This window comes from Hibiscus syriacus, unplaced genomic scaffold (genome assembly GCF_006381635.1).
Source record: "Hibiscus syriacus cultivar Baekdansim isolate YM2019G1 unplaced genomic scaffold, ASM638163v2 tig00018191_pilon, whole genome shotgun sequence".
NCBI classification, from domain to species: Eukaryota; Viridiplantae; Streptophyta; class Magnoliopsida; order Malvales; family Malvaceae; genus Hibiscus; species Hibiscus syriacus.
Window position 1 is genome coordinate 243,563 of NW_024062431.1, and position 19,450 is coordinate 263,012.

Genomic DNA, 19,450 nt, shown 5'->3' on the forward strand with positions numbered 1-19,450 from the left:
GTCATAGTTGAGTTCCCTTTCACTAACAATATGAATAAAACCCACAACCTAACTCTTCATTAATTTTTTTCTCATGTAATATTTCTTATCATGCTTTTGTAAATAAAAATAAGAATAATCATAAAATAACTATATCATTTTTTCCAAATAGGTGCCTAGATTTTTTAAAATCATATGTTGTCTAATATTACGAACGTTATCATTTTGGGTGCTCAGGATGTATAAGGTCACTAAAAAATTTCGTCAAGTGACACATGTCACGCTCTTGTAATTTTATTTTATTTTTAATAAAAATATATATTTATTTGAAAAACATATTGTTTTAAATTACAAGGCCCCAAATCCCTAACACTAACCCTAACCTCCCTTATCTATCACGATCGCCGTCGCCGTCGCCGTCCTTGCCATATCCTTGGTCATCCGTCAACTCCCTTGTCGTTGTGCACGTTGTTGGATCGTCTGGGTGTCACAAATTTGGGGTTTGAGTTCGCTGGAGATACATTTTTGGTTCGTGATTTTGTCGTTTCTTTCGTCAAAGACAACATTTATGGTTGTGCTTAGCTTGTCATAAGGTGGAGGTTCTGGTAAAGGTTCGGTCAATGTCAAACGACGACAACTAGCATGAGTTTAAGGATTGAAATTAGAGTTTTCAAAATTTCGAGATTTTTGTTCAAGTTTTTCAAAAAAAATTGTTTTTTTTAAATAATTTTTTTAAATTATCAAAACTTGGCATAGGTCACTTAACGGTGAAATTTAACAGCCGTTACGGTCGGACACCTAAAATAGTAATTTTTTGTAATGTTATACACTTGAATGATTCAATAAAAAAATTTGGACACATATTTGAGAAAAGTGGTATAATATGGACACTTAGTTTATAATTCAGCCACAAAAAACATTTTATAAGGTTAATAAGGAGAGAACAGAGAAATATATAAATTATATATATATAATTTATCTATTAGAGAAACTATAGACATATAAAAAATTACTGTTAACAATAAATACAAAAGAAATCATAATAAGCATATAAAGAATGTTAAATGCATCACAATATTACATAAAAAATACTCACATAAATAAAAAAAATCATAAGTACATATTTATAATTGTACAAAGTTCGAGTCTTAATCTTTAATAAAGAACACTTCTTGGACAATTTATTCATTATTTTTAAAAGATAAAATTATAACAATTAAAATTTCATAGTATATTTTTTTCAATAATGTTACACGAGCCACAGTAATATATGAAATCAAATTAGATCAAATCATTAAATAGAAAATTAAAAATTGAATATTAATTTTCATTTATAATAATTAAGTTTAAAGATTTATTTTAAAAATATTAATTTTCAACACTCGACCCAACAAATTAGTATAATAGATCCTAACTTGGTATAAACCAGAGACGGACGCAAAATTTTATAGTATGAGTTGAACTTAAACTTAATGGGTAAATTAAAATTCTTGGGGGACGGTAGCAGATTTTTAATAAAAGTACACAAAATATTTAAAATATATGACAATTTTAATTTTTCAGATGACAATTTATTTTCTTAATCATCATTTTTTTATATTTTTTTTAAAAAATGATTTACAATTTAATTTTTTTGTAAGTAATTTTCTAAAATTTTCACTTTAAAACATAAATATTCAAAATGATAATATTTTTTTAATATTAATATATTATTTTAGTATCATTCTAATAATAATATTAATTATAAAGATATATTTACTAATAATTTTATAATATTATATTTTTCAGTGTTATAGTAATATATATTATATTTTTATTTTAATAATATAAATTTTTCTACTATAATTAATTTTATTTATTAAATTTCAATAAATAATATTATTAAATATTTAAAATATATTAATCAATCATTTTTAGAGTATAACATTCTTGTTTAGTATTATAATTTTTAATATTACAATAATATTCTTATTTTAATAAATTATTAATATAATTTATAATATTTTTATTTTAATAAAATATAATAATCTTAATATTTTATATAAATTATAAAAATGATATTCAAGTAACATATTAACATAAATAATATTAAATAAATTATTCTTATATTTTAAAAATAATAATATTAAATTTTCTAATAAATATTACTTATTTATTGTATTATATATTTATAGTAAATAATTTCTGAAAACTTTATAGATAGGTGGAAAGTGATTTATATAGCATCATCCAAACACCTTATAATATTTTTCATAAATTATATTTAAAAAAATAAAATTCATTCAAAATTTATTCTTCGTGAAACAAACGAATTCAAAATTTAAATATTTCTATTCAAATCTTAAAAACGATATTTATAAATTTCAAATATGAAATATAAAATAAATATGTAGCAAGGAGCAAGCGCACATGACTCAACCCAGCATTGTCTATGATTTGCTATTATGTAATGTCAGCTAAAGTGTAAGCAATTTTGAAGAGAAGAGAACCAAATTGGCCCACTTTTCCCTATTATGTAACGCCACTTTTTTTTGTTGAAATTGTTGATCACGGGTTCCCAAAGGGCAGCAGAGTTTCGTCTAGCGCCCAAGGGAAGGCCAAGGTAGCAAGAAGGCAAATCCTCCACTAAACAACCTACTTCATTAGCCCATTCTTGGAGTTCCAAAACCTCGACATTATTACCAAACAATTTGTTCTTTTTTAGATTAAGCTTAAGGCCTGAAGCGAGCTCGAAGACTCTTAAAAATCCTATTAACATTTATAATTTGCATCGTTGAAGCATCACAAAAGATCAACAGATTATCTGCGAATTGTAGATGGGAGATGATAATACCCTCATTTGAGCGTCCTATAAAGAAACCTGAAAATAGACCTCGATGCATCGCCTTTTGTAACAGCAAATTTAAGGCCTATCCCACAAGATTGAATAGTAATGGGGAGAGAGAGAACAACCTTGTCTAGACCTCCCGATATGGAGAAAGCTTCCGTTGAGACCCATTCACAAGCACCTAGACCTTAGCTGATGAAATACATTTTAGGATCTAATTATGCCATTTTGTGTCGAAACCACACTTCTCCATTACCTAAATCAGGAACTCCCAATTGACAGTGTCATACGCTTTTTGGAAGTCAATTTTAAAAGCAATGCCGCTATTACCGGATCTTGCCACAATATTAGTTACTTCATTGGCGATTAGGGAACAATCAAGGATTTGGCGACCCTGAATAATTGCGAATTGGGATTCACTAATAAGCTGTCCAATACACATTTTTAGTCTCTTGGTAAGAACATTTGAGAAAATTTTATAAAGTCCCCTCTCCGACTAAACTGATGGGGCGAAAGTCATCTACGAACACCGGATTGCAATTTTAGGAATGAGGGTGATGAAAGAGTGGTTTATCCCTTCCTCCCAATCTCAAGCAGCATGGAAATCCTCAAATAATTTCATTATATCCCTTTGCAGATGCGACCAAAATTTCTTGATAAACCCGAGGTTAAAGCCATCAGGGCCCGGAGCCCAATTACTATCTGCCGAGAAGAGGGCATCCCTAATCCCCTCCAACGAAAACTGTTTCTCCAATAGATAAGCTTGGTCGTCGCTTAGCACTTTGAACTCCACGTCTATCAGCTCAAGGGACTGCCGAGTATTGTAGGCCTTATAGAACTGATAAAAAAACGAGCTCCCTGATTCAAATGGGATCATAAATAAGCCTCCCTTCATGTTTCAGAATATTGATGGCATTGGATCTTCTAGCCGAAGCGGAAAGGTGGAAAAAAAGGGGTGTTTGTGTCCCCTTCGCAATGCCAACGAAGTCCAGATTTATGGTACCATGTGCTTTCTTCCTTCCGATACATGTCCCATAACTTTGCTTTCGAAGTGGCAACCTCCAAACTATAGTTCCTACCTTGTATTATAGTCTCCAGGTTCGATATTTCTTTTTCTAATTCAATAATAGATTTGGAGAACCCTCCAGTGAATTTTCCTGCCCATTTCTTTAAAGCCAGCTTTGAGCCTTTTAAGAGACCCCCAATTCTGACATGTGAATTTCTATTCTTTGAATTAGCTATAGACTTCAATACCGTTTCCTCGAAGCCCTCTTCCCCATACAAAAAATTGAAGCATCTAAAGGGTTTTGGACCCCAGTTATAGACTTCATCCAACAATACAATGGGGTTATGATCGGATAGGGATTTGTCCAGGAGCCTTTGAGATAAATCCGGAAAAGCAATCTCGAACTCCGCAGAAAAAAAATTCTACCAAGGCATACAGTTGTCGGTGGATCACGACCGTTGTTCCATGTGAATCTACCTCCCTGCAGAAGGAGGTCTTTAACCCCAGCTTCAAAAACAAATTGAAGAGTTCGTCTAGTGCCAAGTTCAACGAGAGACTCACTTTCTCTTCAGGTGATAAGAATAAATTGAAATTACCACCAATGCACCATGGAATCTGTCTTGACTTTACAAAATCCAGTAGCTCAGAGATGAAAATCTCCTTCTCAGCTTCCAAGGACGGGCCGTAGACATTAATTAACCCACAGATGAGGTTCTTAGGTTGGAGGCATCCTATTAAGGCAATATGGGAAAGATTAATTTCTCAGACTTTGAAGAAGTAAGGATCCCACAAGCACAGTAAACCATCGGAGGATCCAACCGAAGGGGGTACAGCAAAATTGACCTTCGGATAGGACCATAATTTACTTATGAACTTATCCTTAAAATTATCAACCTTTGTTTCCTGAATAAAAACTATTTTGGCCTTGTTATTATGAATAGATCGATTCACTGCCTTTTCTTTACATTTCTTCTAATTCCTCTAACATTCCAAGAAAGAATAGCAAGATTCATCATAAAAAAAGAAAAACAATTACTGATTTCCCATACTGCTTCAGCTTCCAGTACTTCTAATGGGGCATTATCCTTGGACCTTGCTGATTGACCCGAGTTGCACCTTTGACCGATTCCCTAACCTTCATCCTCAGAATTCTTCTGATATTTGCCCGAAAGAAGTTGCATGGAGTGAGTGAAGAGGATTTTCTCTGCTGTTGACCATCCTCATCCCTAAAACCCCTATGATTAGGATTTTCGTCCATGTAATTACCGACTTTGAGACTATCTGGAACCATATCCACAGATGAACCACTGATGATATTGAGAGAACTTACTTGGAAAGAGTCGGGAGCACTCCGTTCGTCAAAATTTTGCCCAATAGCAAAATATGACCCACTACCACCTGAACTGTTTAATTGAAGATCCATCCCATGAATCAGATTTATGCCATTAGTGAGGCTCACTGCAGCATCATTCTCTTGGCTCAGATTCAAGTTTACCACACCATCAGATCTATTCCTTGCAATAATTTGGAAACCAGGAAAATGGTCATTTACTACTTGGTCCACTTCCCGATATTCCTCCTGACTCTGAGTGAATGCGTTATCATTGGGGTTGCCTGTGGAGGATCTGTGTCTCACGTTATCAACGGGAGTTGAGCCCGCATTAACTGCATTCAATGTGGGAACAAGCGGGGGTCATAGAGGAAACTGGACGGACCTGCATTGCTTCAGACCTAGCCAAGTCAACGTGAGGATTGTTCAGGATATCTCTGATATTGTCACTGTCACTGTCTTCGTGGTCATCTTCCCACACATCTGCAAAATTCTCATCCTCCAATTCCTGGTCTGACATAGAAGCTGAGCACCCAGGATGTCCAACATGGACTTCAATTCGGAAGATGACCCATAAAATTAACCTTAACTGCCTTTGGGTTATCCAATAAACTTACAACCTGACCATCATACAAGCACTATCAAACTTCTTCAACTTCCTCGTATTCTCATCAAAGCATACGTAAAAACCCACATTGATTACCTAAAGTCGATCTTCATGCCAGCAATTCAAAAGAACTCCTTTTAAGTTTACATAGCAGAGCTGGTAAGGAATTCCATTGAGAAGAAGGGGGCTACATAATCAAACCAAAAACTTATGGCTTCTTTTTTCGACTCCCACGCCTCCACCATCTATTGGACTGATTTGAATATGATGATAGACGTCTTACTTACATAATCCCATTTAACTATATTAGCGTCAATACCATCTTGAAGAAAAGCCCTCTGAACAACATCTTGATCGAAAGATCTTTTCAATAAACCTGCCAAGCAATTGCTCATCCAGCTATTATCAACCGGGTTGAAGCTTAAAACTCTTCCTTCATCACCCATCATTTCTTCTTGAATAACAGAGACTGGGAAATTCATAATATTTGGGACACTCTCCCCGGGAACTAGATTACATAAAAGAGCCTCTCTGTATGTTTTCTTTACTACACCATCCCGAGAAAAAGATTCGTGGCTGCTATCAACCACATTTACCATCCTAGCTCTCGGACTTCTACTTGTCTGATGAGAAATAGTACTCTTATGACTCCTTGTCTGAGGGTTCTTTTTGCTAGCAGTTGGTCTAGGGTATTTTGCTTTTGAGACCCTGATGATTCTCTCATCTATTAACGATTTATCCACTTTTGAGGCTATTCTCTCCGGGTCTTCGTTACTGTTGACTGTAACAAAGGCGAAAGTAGAATCCTTGTACTTCGCTCTTTTGTTAATCACGGGAATGAAAACTTTCACTACCTTACCATGGAGACCCAGTAGTTCCTTCAAAGCAAATCTCGATACCCGTTTACTAAGATTATCAATTAACAGTGTCCCCTCCTCATTGTGTGATTGATTGTCATATGAATCTCTGGATACCTCATGGAGTAGTTGATTGTTAGATTAGTGAAAATATTCTATGGGATCTTTGTACTACAAGATGGACTACATTTTGGTACCCATACTTTTAAAATGAGTTAAGAAGTAAAAGTCTTTGTATGTTAGAAAAACAAATATAATGGTCATTTTTGTAATTGTCGAAAGACACTATTAATTTTCTGAGATATACTTAATTAAATGTTGTTATATTAATTTAAAATATGATATGACAGTTTTTAAATAACATGACGTGTTCATCCAATCTATTATGATTTAAAAAAAATTAAATAATTACATTTAATTCGATCTGATTTTATACTCGATTTACTACTTAAATATAATAAATTACAATGAATCATGTGAATAGATTACGTACCATCTTAAACCAATACTGCACCATTAAACTAAATCCACCTGGTGTAAAATTAACAATTTCCCAACTATTGCAAAGATTAACATTTTGTTCGGCTTTCCAACGTAAACTAAATCCACCTGCACGGTACTTTTACCTCTGGAAAAATGAATTTTGCGGCATTTTACAAGGCCCAAACACGGTCTATTAAATACCCATTTCAACAGTTCTTACGGTCTTACTCTTACCATGTCAATCAGGCCCCGTCCAAAGTAGCAAAAATAATTATAAATTAAAAAATTGACACTGATTTTATCTTGTACGTCCTTTCAATTTTTTTTATTAGTACGAGATTATAAAATAATATATATTTAAAAGATTTTTGATAATTTAATTATGAATGTTTGAACACTTCTACAGAATAGACGATATGTTTAAATATGAGATCTCTAATAATAACATTATTAAATAAATATCGTTTAATGAATGGTTTGGGGATAATCAATGGTTCTTGATGTAGCCATGTTGAATTTGTGGCGTGTGGAACTCTTGAGAAAGATAGTCAATGAGACATTATTTTAGTAAATAAAAATAGTAGCTTGACAGAATATATATATATTTAAAAAATGACATTTTTTTAAGAATCATTGGAGCGAAAGAAAAGGTGGGGAATCCGATTTGTTTAATATTCCATTGGGGCATAGTGGCGAATCATCCATTTTATTTATTTATTCGTGCTTCAAATGATACTCTAAAGGACAACGGAACCGTATGCGTTCCCATAAAATATATTTTAAAAAAGTCAAAGAATTTCCTTATTTAATTAATTCAATTATTATATGATATACAAATATTCTTCCTTTGAAATTGTCCAAAGAAGGGGACTTTTTTTGAGGTTCCATTTCCCCTAATTTTTATGATTCGGAAATGGAAATGAAATTGTGAGGACGAATTTGAAAAAGTTTCAAAAAAAAATTCTTAATTTTTTATTTAGTTTTAAGCATTACTTTATTGATTCGGGAATATGCCAATGCTATTTTCACCAAATGTCCTAAAAGATTCCCTTATGCAACATTATATCACACGTGCAACGTATAATAAATTACCCTTTCAATTTCATTTATAAGAATACTTTTTAACAAAATAATTACGAAATAATATACGTTTAAAGTTAAATTTAATTATTTTACATATATTTATAAATAAAATTACTTAAGTTCGGATCAAAGACAATGTTTTATAAAAAATTATAATTATAAATTTAAGTTTTTATCATGTACAAATTATATTTGAATATATTACAGTTATTAGTCTAATCATATTTTTATAATAAAATGATGGATTTACATTTCTCAAATGAAAGATTATAAAAACGTTATTTTTTTTTTTGGATAATTTATCGTACCAAAACTTAAAATCCCATTACTTTTATATTTTTATTTGGTGGAAATTTTAAAATTTAAAGGTAAGGATAAATTTTAATGATTACATATATAATATTTTAATTTGATTTAAATGAATAAATTCTAATTATCATTACATATGTTCATTGTGGTCATAAGAAATACTAAATATTACTCATAATTAAAACTTGTTATAGGTTAAAGGGAGGGTGAAAGTGTAAGTAATGAGAAACATGAATGATTTTATTAAAATTTTATGATTTGTAAATTTTTCCTCAAAATTATCATTTTAAAAATAAATTATAAACTTTTATATACTTTAAAAAAAATTGAAATATTTTTTCTTATTTTTTTAGAACTATTGCTTAAAAATATTAAAATATTTTTTTTAGATACAATCGATGGTCAAATAAGATATTATCCATTGATTTAATATGTCACATTATCCTTTTAACAATAATTAATGATAGTTTTCTAAATGTTTATTGTTAGAAAAAAATAATTGTGATAGCCTTTCAAAAAGAATAATTAATGATAGTCTTTCTAAATGTTCAAGCAGGAGCAGCTGCGCACGTTTGTAGCGAATATTAAAAAATAAATTTTATATTTCAGATTATTAAAAATCAGATAAAGATACCTAATAATGAAGTACTATTTTATAATAAATTGAAATTTTAATATTTATTTTATAAGTTTTAAAAATATAATGACCAAAAATATCATTTTAACATTACGTAGCGAATATTGGTCTACTTCACTTATTTAAACCAAGAGCGTAAAATCCTCCTCCGGATAGAGTAGTTTAAGAAATGAATCCAGGTTTTAATGATTTTCCTAGTAATGGCAGAATCTGAATCCAAGTATCACTTCTTTTTAATATTTAATTATTGTGCTAAGCAATGGTCGTTTCCCAGTTTATGAATATCAATCCCAGATTTGTTGCCCTTTCTGCTTCGTAAAGGCCGTAAATTCTTCAACTGAAGATGGAAGCTCTCTTTTTTTTATATTAATATTGTACAACAAAATCAGTACTTGGGATTTACTGCTATGCCCGCACCTGGATTTTACAACACTGGAGATTCAAATTCTCTGTAAAAAATGAAAATTTTCGATTTTACTATCCACAGAAGATCTTCAAATACCGGTAAATCCGTTGGAATGGAGAGGTAAATAGCAGCGTTTAACCTTTGTTCCTTTTTCAATTCCTTGTTTTTTCTTTGAAACAGTCTTTTGTGCCTCTTCAAATCCATTTCAAGCCACAATCAAAACCCAAACCCCTCCCTGTCAATTCCTCTTCTTTTATTATAAAAAACCCCACTTTATAAAAGATAATACCTTTCCTAGGTAATCATCCATTTCTCTCTTGTTTTCTGGGTTTTTTTTTTCGTTTCTTTCTCCTACAAAAAGATGGCAACAACTAATGGTGAAGGAGTAGCCAAAACAGAGGCATCGAGTAAAATGGAAAAGGTCTTGGGGTCTATAGGGAGCCTTAATAACAATAAGGAGATGTTTCTGAGAGCAGATAAGATAGATTTCAAGAGCTGGGATTTGCAACTTGAGAAGCACTTGAGCAGGGCTTGGTCTAGGGACAGCGATGGTTCAACTGTGACAAAGAAGGAAGAGTGGGAAATTGATTTGGCTAAGCTTGATATAAGGCATGTTATAGCTCATGGGACTTATGGCACCGTGTACCGTGGGCTTTATGATAGCCAAGATGTTGCAGGTATCACCATTATGCTTTAATGTTTGATCATAGACTGCTATTTTGGCCCAAGACAACTTTTTCTCTCTGTCAAGTGTTTGTACCGTGTAGGTGTATATGCTGATAAAAAGATGTCATGTTCAACCTAGGATTTATTAAGGTTTGTTCATGTAGGTGTGAGTTTGAATTCCAGCATCTGAGGTCCTTTCTCTTATGGCCGGACTGGGATCTTTTTGTGCAAAAATAAGAGCTGTTTAGCACTTTTGAGTTGCTTGATTTGTTAGATTGTACTTCTTTGGTTGTTTAAATGTATGTGCCTGTGGAACATGAAGCTTTAGGAGTAGCAGATGATAATGTAATAAGAAATTCATTTCTTTAGGTTCATCTGTGTGCAGAATACATTGTGACACTAAGGGATTTATGCTTTGAAACTTGAGGTGAGTTGGAGGAATGTTTTACTACTAGCATCAGTTCTATTAACTTGAGTGTAAGATTATATCGCTTTGAGGTATAATTCTTTGACATCCTCTGGTGTTTTGTTTTGTTTAAATGAGGGTGTCCACTGTCCAGTGTTTTGGCAGCTTTGCTATTGGCAAAGAAAAAGAAAAGCTTTGACATACTATGAGATTTTCATTTTTCTAGATGCAGCACATCGATGCTTAGCTTCAAGTTGCATGATGACTTGCTCAGTTTCTGTTTGCAAGTAATAGAATCTCTTCCTTTACACTTTGAAATTAGATCATTTTATCTTGATTTAAGTGATTATTGCTTGTGGTATGATACTTTCAGTCAAGAACAACTGCCCTACGCCCCTTTACATTTTGCTTGGTATAAACAGCTTCTGTGGAGTTGTCATGGGGCTCCAAGATTACTTTTTCTGTACAGAGTTGTTTAAATGGAACTTATTTATTTTTTAAGTCATTCAAGGCCATCTAAATTTCAGTTGTTTTAAATATTTATATTTGTTTATAAAGATCTAGTTTAACATGTGCCGAAACAGTAGTCTGTATATTACTTGCTGCCTATATTCTGTCGACAGTGAAACATCTAATTCTTTGCTTCATTAGTAAAAAAAAAACATTATGCTCCACCTTGCTGGTATCCTAACTGCAAGATCTTCTTAATATTTCAGTGAAGGTATTGGATTGGGGGGAGGATGGGATTGCCACAGTTGCTGAAGCTGCTGCTCTTCGGGCATCGTTCCGGCAAGAGGTAGCTGTTTGGCATAAGCTTGACCACCCAAATGTTACAAAGGTAAAACCAGTTTATATTTTAGCCAGGTTAGGCATATGGTTTGCACTCTGTTAAATGATGTCACCAACAAGCTCCCGTGGATTTAGCTATTATATATGATTTTATCAGGTTATTTCTAATGTCCAAATACTTGGGAGCGAAGCATGAGAAGATGTCTCTGCTTTATTTTGTTTTTCCTTTTCTGAGCTTCTTCTACTGTTATGAGTGTTATGACTACCATGGCATAATTCTTTAAAATATTTTGAATTCCAATGTTCAAATCATGAATAAACGACCTGTTGCAGTTTATTGGAGCTTCAATGGGAACTTCCAATCTTAAGATCCCGACAAAAGACGGAATGAGTGAGAATAATAATTCCCTTCCTTCAAGAGCATGTGTGTTGTTGAGTACCTTCCAGGTGGGACGTTAAAGAACTTTTTGATAAGAAACAGGAGGAAGAAACTTGCCTTTAAGGTTGTGATCCAAATTGCTTTGGACCTCTCTAGAGGGTGAGTAGTTTTACAGTAATATTAGGATTTCAGACGTTTACTCTGGAAAACCAATGGATTTGTTTTCTTCCCCTTTTGCAGTTTGAGCTATCTTCACTCCAAGAAGATCGTACACCGTGATGTCAAGACTGAAAATATGTTGCTAGATGCTCATAGAACTTTGAAAATTGCTGACTTTGGTGTTGCTCGAATTGAAGCTCAGAACCCAAGAGACATGACGGGGAAACAGGCACTCTCGGTTACATGGCCCCAGAGGTATCTACTCCTTTGAGGTCCATTGATTGTATAATATATATATCTCTGATGTGATACTTGTGTGTAGGTCCTTGACGGAAAGCCTTACAACCGGAAATGTGATGTCTACAGTTTTGGTATATGCTTATGGGAAATATACTGCTGTGACATGCCTTATGCTGATCTTAGTTTTGCTGAAGTTTCGTCGGCTGTAGTATGCCAGGTATGATTTTACTCAAAGTACTGATCTTTTGGAATGTCCTCTGCATAGTCTATGATATTTCCAATTTTTAATTCTTGCATAACTAATCAGGGGTCAGCTGATTAGCCTCGACTAGTTCTGTTCTTGTTTTTGAATATATTTGTACCAGCGAGTTAGCTGGATTTCTTCCAACTATTGGAGTTGATCAGACCCTGATGCCTTTCAACTAGTGTTTACATCATTTACATCACAATTATCCTACTGAATGGGGTTTCGATGTGCGTCTGTAGCCAAATCAATGGATGTTTGCACTTGAATCTGTACCCCTGACTGGTGTCTCTGATACACTTGGTTGCAATGTCTGATGATAAATATGTAAATGACATCGGAGATCGTTATTTGCAGAATTTACGACCAGAGATTCCTAGATGTTGCCCTAGTTCATTGGCGAGCATCATGCGAAAGTGCTGGGACGCACACCCTGAAAGGCGTCCCAACATGGATGAGGTGGTGAGGTTGCTAGAAGCCGTGGATACCAGCAAGGGAGGCGGCATGATACCCGAGGACCAAGCTCGTGGATGTTTCTGTTTCACCGCCCGTGGCCCTTGATATTTTTAGCTCAATCGTTTTATCTTGTCGTTCATAATTTTAGATTACACAGTATCATGATTTTGGTTAAAACCATATGAAAGACCATGTCGAACACCTGGTTCAGTCCCTCAATTCAATGATGATTGATGCATTGTTTCTCACATGATAGTGTGTAAAACTTAATATTTTCAGGCTCATAAAGATCTCAGCAACCGTGTGGTTTGCTGAATCTTACAGGGCCATTTGAGTAGAGAACATTTAAATCTTTTTGAAACCAAATCATGTTTAGAAACAGTCACGTTGGCTTCCATTAGCCTACTGGATCAGTTAGGCGCGAATCTAGGGATTGGTCGAAAGGGGTTAACTGTGTTTGTCCATGCATTAATGATATATATTTGACTTTTAATTTTTTTACTATAATTTTTTTGGATTTTTTTTAATAAATTTTCGTTGAATATAAGATTATATATTTTCAAAGATAATCATTTGATAATGTGATTTCATACCCATATATATGCAGTGTTTGAACCTACAATTTTAAAGAATAATAATAATTTTTTAAAGCAGTGAAGTGGTTTAATTTTTACTTTATTTCGTATTTTAATAATAAAAGGATTTAATTTGTGATAGATAGCTATCGTAAAGGGAGAAACTCAAAAATAAGGGAAAATTTGTCATTCTTTAATTATTTGAGTATATTATTATTGATTAAATTGGGTTGAATTTATAGAATACATTATAAAAAGATAATTTAAAATATAAAAGTATTAACTTTTATATATATGTTTATTTTAAATTATCATGTCTAAATTTTCACTTATTTTATACTATATACAAATTAAGTATCATGTCAGCAAATTAATAGAGACAAAATTATTAAAAAAATTGACAGTTACAAATGATTAACAAAAATAATAAAACGAGTATAAAATAAAAATAAAATTTCAAATTAGAATGGTAAATATTGTAATATCTGAACATTAGAGGGGGCAAAGGGGTAAGCAGGTTTGCGAGAGCGAGTGAGAGCTGGAAGTCATCCAAGTATCTGGAGTTTCTATGTCAAAAAAGGCAAGGAAACATCTTCAAAGTTCCAACGAAACCAAAAAGCAGACACTGAAAAAGAGGAAAGAAGGGCCCCGTTTTAATTAAACAAAGCAAATGGAGGCTTTCAACATCCCGGCGACGCCTTCATTGACGGAGGAGTTCTTTCGTCAGATGGGAGGCGCCGCCGTAATCGACGGCGGACTGGAGACGGAGCTGGAATGCCACGGTGCCGACCTCAACGATCCCTCTGGAGTGCCAAATGTCTCCTCACTTCTCCTCACCTCATTCGCTCTGTAAATCTCCCTTCCTTCCTCTTTCAAAATTACTTTTTTTTAACCTTGGTTTTGTTTATTTTCATTATATTTTTATATACAATTCAGTGTTGTTTATAATAGGAAGTAGGAATTGGTTTTGCTTGAATGCAATTGAGTCTTCATTTTTCATGGAAGGAAGAGGAATGGGGTAGCAGTGAAAAATGAATGGTCGTGGGATATCTATTTGGGAATTTGGATTGTTGTGCTACTGTCGTTATAATTTATTTTCATATGGAACTGCATTTGCTTTGATTATAAAAATATTAAAAAGAACAAAACTTGTTCTGGTTTGGTATGGATGCAGTATAGTATATATATATTAATGTATGTATGTATGTATAGAACACTGGGACCACAGTGTGGAGGTGGTCCAGTTTTGATCTGGTGAGCCAGGTCAGTGGCATTTAAGGGTTATTTATTGGTCACGATTCAGTTTTGAGTTCTATTGTTTTGTATATAAATTTTAGTGATACAAAGAAAATGTTATGATTAAGTGCTTGAGTTTGGGCTCACATATTGCTTATTTAATTTTGTGATGAAAGAACTGACCTTTTTTTTAGTTTGTAGTCAGTTGTCCATGTCTGCACTTGCCCCCTCTCTCTCTTTATCAGAAATATTTAAAAGGGAAAACAATCGACAGGATACTGGGATTTGGATTTTTGAAAGCGGAGTTCTCTTCCAGGCTTCATAAGCCATATCAGAAAGGTTCCATATCCGAAGTGACTGCTAGTCGTCTTTTCAAATAAGATAGACCTAGGTTCATTTTACTTAACCCAATTTCAAGATAATCATACTATCCAAGTATGCATGGTCCAAGTAAACGAGATTAACGCCATAATGTATTGATGGTTAAAAGATCAGGTGATGAACAAGCAAGCCATATGATTGTGTAAAAAGCGCGCCTGAGGCGCAAAAGCGCATAGGCTCATTGGACGGGACTTTTTCAACATAGAAGCGAGGCACGTAGCCTAGGCGCACCTAGGCGCAGCGAGGCTCAGAGGCGTGAGGTTCAGTCGAGGCGCAATTGAAGCGCGATGTGAGCTTAAAATCTTGTAATTATTACTGCATGACCTTCTCTTCTATGCATACATGGTCTGTAAAAATGAACAACCATATTCGTTATGTTGTTTCAAACAAATAAGCTTGTAATCGTTTTTGGTCCTTTCTTCACCTAAGTTTATTTATCTATCAGTATTTGATATTTTCTTTTCCGCTCATCAAAATTTGTGACAATCTAAAAATTAAGCAAACTTATAATAGGAATGCATTGCGATTAACTGATGAAACTCGGAAAGAAATGGTACTTCTATGTATTAGCATAGATTAAAAAGAATATTTAATTAACTTACTGATTAATAACTAAGTGAAGGATATAAATCTATGATTTAAAAGTTTTGTGAGTATGTATACTTAAATTATTCGAATTTTACTAAAATAATTAAATTTATTTATTTTAAAATCTAATTTAATTATTCTGAAATTTATTATACTAATTAAATAATAATATTTCACATACACAAATTTTAATATTAATTTCAAAATAACTTATCCTATCTTATCTTCATTTTAATTTTTTTAAAGATAATATTTTATTGTTATTTGAATTTGATTTGTCTTTTAAGGCTCTAACTACACGTAAGAGTCTCATTTTCTTATTTTTCCTTCTCCTTTCTTATTTAAAACCCTCAATCTACTGTCAATCGACCTTCTAATCCATACATACTAATCTATCGATCGTTCACTTCCTCCTTTTCTTCGACTGGAGACTGCGACGTTGAACAAGAAAGTAGCAACAATTCGATTAATCGATTTACACATTCAATTCTTCCCGTAAGTGATTATGTTCTTCGATTGATCTTTCGATTTATACTGTTAACCATCTGTGTTGAAAGAATTTTGTTTTTCTGAATCAAATTCTCTTGATAATCACCACAATTCGTGCGTATGTGTTTGTTCTTGTTTCTTTTTTTTTCTTTTCTAAGTATACAGTTATTCGTAATTTCGTATGTGTCTGTTCTTGTTTTTTTTTTTTTCATTTTTTAAGTATGCAGTTATTCGTTTGCGTATGTGTCTGTTCTTGATAATCACAGTTTCTCTTATTTAATTTTCTGTTTTCATTTTTCTGGCTTCTGGGACAATATTGCAGCTGTTAATCATCAATATTTTACTTTTGGAAAATCTTATTTAAGTATTTGACATTATGACTTCTGAAAATCAGTCATCAACTTCTTCAAAGCAAGATATAGCTTGGAAGTATTGCTTTGACATGGGCAAAGGTAAAGTAAAATGTATGTTTTGTGACAAAATCACTTCCGGAGGTATTTATAGGGCTAAACAACATATAGTGTGTAGATACCGAAATAGTACAAAATGTCTAAAATGTCCAGCTCATGTACGCGAGGAGATTAGAGAATACATGGAGAAAAAGTGTCAAATAAAAATGAAACGGAAGTTTTATATGATTTTGATAATGTAGACAACTTTGGGGATGACGAGGATGATGAAGTTGGTACATGTGTTTGCAAAAGTGGTAATAGTACTAGTAAAGCATCAAAGAAACAAAAGGACATTAAAGGACCAATTGATATGTTTTTCACCCCACCACCCGAACAAGTTGTGAAAAACAGAAAAGATGGGAAAATAAAGCAACCAAGCATCAATGAAGCATGTAAAAAACAACTACGGGAGAAAGCATGTATGGAGTTGTCAAACTGATTCTTTGATGCTGGATTGGCGTTTAATACAGCAAATTATGATAGTTTTAAAGTAGCAATGGAAGTGGTTGTGAGCGAAATTGGAGTATTTTTAGCCTCGTAAGTAACTCAGATATCATTTAAGAAACATCATAAGTAATGTTTTTGACTCTTGATTATTCTGTTATAATTTGGCAGCTTCATAACAAAAGAAGAAAATGACTTGCTCAAACTCAGCTCAATAATTTAGTCTATGTGAAATATAATCGAGCGTTAAAGCGACGTTATAATCATCGTGATGTCATTGATCCAATCTCTTTGGATGACATTGATGAAAGTAACGAATGGTTGTTTGATATAATGGATGAAGATAAAGAAGAAAATGAAGGTTATGTGTTTGATGATGACGATTTGACATGGAAGGATGTTGGTATAGCTTCTGGAGCTTATGAGCGTGACCATAATATTAGAAGAAAGAACGTTGCTAGTTCAAGCTCGAAAGGAAAGGAAAAAGCTAGACCACACCTTGTAGATGAAGATGATGAAGTTGTTATGCTAGAGGAGAGTGACACTGAAGAAGAAGACATTGGGGATTGTGAGACGAATGAGGAGGAAGATGATGACATACCACTTGACGATGATGATGAGGATTAGTTTGATGTTTGATGATGATTATCAGTGATTTTATTTGATGTTTTGTTTTTGCATGTTGAATGTTTTTGTTAAACTTAGTACTTGATTATGCTTGTTGATAACTTTTATGACGTTAGGTTGGTATTTTGAATTTGAGAATAAACTCTATTGAAGCTTAATATTGGGTATCTATGATATTTGAGTTTGATTGCATTAATATATACATGTGTTACAATTTTTTAGATATCATGCGTCTCGTCTTCGTGAATCCTACGCCTCGCGCCTCAAGACTCTAGGACACTTTACGCCTCGATGCGCCTTGAGCCTTTGATAACTTTGTCTGTTAAAAGTAAAGTGGTTTTAAATCGACTGCATGTGATGTTTAGAGTGCGTCTCTATATAATTTACCAAATGATTTTGAGCAGGTACACCTTGACTACCTTGAAGCTGGCGTAGATATTATTATCACAGCATCCTATCAGGTATCAGATAAAGCATTTCTCTGTCTCTCTCTATCTCTCTCTATCTCTCTCATTAGCCGACTGATGCAAATTTATGTATCTTTAACAGGCCACGATTCAGGGGTTCGAAGCGAAAGGCTTTTTCCAGAGAACAAGGTGAATCATTGCTTAAAAAAAGTGTGGAAATTGCCATTGAGGCAAGGCAAATGTATTATGAAAGATGTAGTAAAAGTTCTAATAATGGAATTGGAGATGGTAAGGTACTAAAAAAGCGTCCAATCTTGGTTGCAGCATCTGTAGGCAGCTATGGGGCTTATTTGGCTGATGGTTCTGAGTACAGGTCCATCAATCATCTATGCAAATGCTATTAAGTATTGTTTAATCCAAAACCAATTTTGTTGCTTTTAGGCTATCTGCCACAATCTATTCTCTTTTTGTGTAGATGAAAATCATTATATTTAGTACATACTTACGTGTCTCCTTTTTTTGTTGTTGTTATTATATTCTGTATACCAGTGGGCACTATGGTGATACAATGACGATAAATGCTTTGAAAGAATTTCATCGCAGAAGGGTTCAGGTCCTGGCAGAATCAGGCCCTGACCTAATAGCATTTGAAACAGTTCCAACAAGATAGAAGCTCAGGTATTGCTGAATATTTTATTCGGAATAAAACCTTTTTAAAAAAGTAAGAAGGGGTGAGGAATAAAAACATACTAAATTTCATGTCTTGCATGCCCTAAATGTTTCCTGAATCGGATAGTAAGGTTTTATCGATCCAGTGCTCTATGTCTACTTTGTTGTTTATTTGTTTCTTCTTATATTGAGGTTTCGGAGGCTGTTCATACAGGCTTATGCTGAACTCTTAGAGGAAGAACACTTAAAGATTCCGGCACGGTTTACTTTCAACTCAAAAGATGGTGTCATCAATTGCTGAATCCTGCAAACAAGTTGTGCTGTTGGAATCAACTGCACGCCTCCTAGATTTATTCTTGATCTAATCCTAGAAATTAGAAGGTTTTGGTTTTGCCAATCTGTTATTTGTTAATAACCATTATAGATTAATGTTAGACTCTTTCCCACCTTGTTGGTTAGGTTTAGCAATTAACTGGTTCTCTCCTTTTCTTTTCTTTTATTTTCTTTTATTTTTTTTATGGTTGAAGAATTTGTCTAAAAATTATTTAAATATAATCTCTTAAAAGTAGATATTAATATAATAAATTTATCTAAAATTTGTAAATTTTATAATAAAAAGTATTTAACGCTTAATGGATCTAGCTTGACGGGAGTTTGAATTTGATAAATAATAAATTGCATATGATTCAGGCTTAAGACCAAATGGTCATTCATCATTT

General features: G+C 33.2%; 2 pseudogenes; both read left to right on the forward strand.

Annotated features, from left to right (window-relative positions):
• The first annotated feature begins 9,576 nt into the window (after positions 1 to 9,576).
• Positions 9,577 to 13,053, forward strand: LOC120209187 (annotated as a pseudogene).
• Positions 13,054 to 14,096: 1,043 nt separating this feature from the next.
• On the forward strand, positions 14,097 to 19,112 carry LOC120209165 (annotated as a pseudogene).
• The last annotated feature ends 338 nt before the right edge of the window (positions 19,113 to 19,450 follow it).